This window comes from Morone saxatilis, unplaced genomic scaffold (genome assembly GCF_004916995.1).
Source record: "Morone saxatilis isolate NCDOM2014 unplaced genomic scaffold, NCSU_SB_2.0 Contig2, whole genome shotgun sequence".
Classification (NCBI taxonomy): domain Eukaryota; kingdom Metazoa; phylum Chordata; class Actinopteri; family Moronidae; genus Morone; species Morone saxatilis.
The window spans coordinates 26,411,480-26,413,710 of record NW_023339762.1 but is presented as its reverse complement, the minus strand read 5'-3'; the positions used below and the strand labels follow the sequence as shown (position 1 = coordinate 26,413,710).

Sequence of the window (2,231 nt, the reverse complement as noted above, 5' to 3'; positions counted from 1 at the left end):
AAGTTTATTAAAGATATTTAAGAACGAGTAACTCAAGTATTTATTGTTAAGGTAACTTAACTAAGGTAACAAACTGATAAATCCTGGTTCGAAACACTGGACGAGGACGCAGAGATCAATTTAGAGAAAGAGGAACCTGAATGCATTGCAGCCACAGAGAAGGAAGTTCGATTCCACGAGGCTCGAATATCAGAGAAACTAAACTTTCTCAGATTTTAATTCGCTGAATACAAACACGGCTTCCATCAGCAATAAAAGCGCCTAAATGAATGTGTTAACCTCAACATACGTGTGACAAAATAAGTTGACTGAAACTTCTGTCACGAATCTGATGACAAATTTTGATATTTGAGAGGTTTTAGTGTTGTTTGATACGCAGCCCCCACAGCCACAGGATGGTTTGGAGGAGCAGTTCCTCCCTAACATCTTCTCTGGCTGGAGGAACTGAAGCTACATGAAGCTCCGGACGTTAAAACGGTTCAGAGTTCAGTTAATGTGCATCCAGCTGCTCAAACCTCCAACATTTCTACTGACATTGGGAGAAACTGCTTTGATTCGACGGCTCCTGGTCTTCAGTGATCAATGTAGTTCCTGTACGATGGTCTGTGGCTCTTGTTAGCATTATCATTAGCAGAGGCTTCCTGTCTGGGCTCAGTGGGCGGAGTCAGACTGCCTCTGCAGACGCCGCTCTGCTGCTGCTGCTAATGTTTCTCGTCGCAGGGTCATGGTGTCGAAGGTCAACGCGCTGCCATCCGAGGACCTGGTGCTCCTGGTCAGGTAGTCCCTGCAGAGGAGGTCCAGAGGTAAAGGGCTCTGTTAGGTACATATTTGCTAAATATGATTTAATAGCTGTCTCTGTTAGTGCTTTCCAACACATCACCCAACTCTGGGTTGCGGTGCGAATAATAAATCCTTTAACTTCACCGGAACGTAGGGATGATAAAAACAGCAGGTTTCAGGTCGGAGCATGACCGTGCTATGCTGAAAAACAAACCATGAGACAGAGGCGCGATGTACAACAACACGGCAGAGGGGAGAGCATGACACCATGTGACCTCCGGTGCTCTTATATTACTGAGAACAGCCCCTATTATATATCAGAGTTGAGCCTGCATAACTGATTATGCTCTTGTCTTGTATTTCTTATTAATCCTTTTTTTAGATCCATCTAATCTAAAATCTTATGAACAATTATTCTCTGGATTAACTATTAGACGCTCTCTTTAATCTAACCTTCCTTCTCTGTTGCTTCCAAATATTCCATTTTCCCCTTTCTCTAAATTATCTCTCTCCCTTCCCCATTTTTTTCCTAACCCCATATTATCATTTTTACCCCTTATTTAAGTTACCCCTTAACCCAATAATACTTTATTATCTTTCCTTAAATATCCTTTAAATAACTTTTAGTTTTTCATTTTATTTGAATTAACTCATCATTTTTTACCATTTTTTATTTCTTAAATTTTACTTTCACTTTAAATTATCAATCTCATTGTCTTTGTGTATTTTACCTGTTTTATCTTCTAACTATACAGTAAGCCCCAAGGTGATAAAATATCGTATCAATCATTTTAGGTATTCCATGGAATATTATTAGTCACCAATCCCCTTGTCCATTTTTTATGGTTCCCTCTCTGTTTTTTGTCGTTAATTCCTGTTAGTATTCACCAAGATGGCTTCACCGCCTCCTATATTTGATTTACTTCTCCGTGGACTGTCGTCCTGTGTTTCTGATTTATTCACTCCATTATTTCATGCCTACCTTATTAAGAGATGACCCGTGCGAAACGAAACCGCTCTTCAATTAAATAATTAACCTAATACGAGAGTACTGTCTCATTTTTTGTCCTTTGTTGTTTAAATGTTTTTAATTTTTTTTCACCTTAGCAGCCATAACATAATTGTTCTTAGCGGTCCGCCGTTGTCTTCTTGGCTGGATGTCACCTCTTAGTTCTTTTGAAAATTGCTGTTCGTCCGACTTTCATATTCCACTATATGTAGAGCAACCAGCAAACATGGAATTAACCGCCCTGTTCCCAGTATTTTTTAAATCTGTTTGCCGTACATAATATACATCAACGCAAATAAAGAAAATTGTTATCAATTTAATCGAACATGTTCTCTCTCTTCTTGTTTACATTGTTTTTTTTTTTTATCCTACATTTTAAAAATTAATTTCAACGAACGACTTATTGTCTTTTGCTGTCTTCATATTCCCGTTATTTATCTCC

The 2,231-nt window shown here is 38.6% G+C and overlaps 1 long non-coding RNA gene across 2 annotated transcripts in view; it reads right to left on the bottom strand.

Annotated features, from left to right (window-relative positions):
* Positions 1 to 6: 6 nt before the first annotated feature.
* LOC118331084 overlaps positions 7 to 2,231 on the bottom strand; it is an 8,217-nt gene continuing 5,992 nt past the window's right edge. For both annotated transcript variants that reach the window (XR_004796856.1, XR_004796857.1), the window contains exon 6: positions 7 to 784. This is a non-coding gene — a long non-coding RNA (uncharacterized LOC118331084). The remainder of the gene's footprint in view (positions 785 to 2,231) is intronic.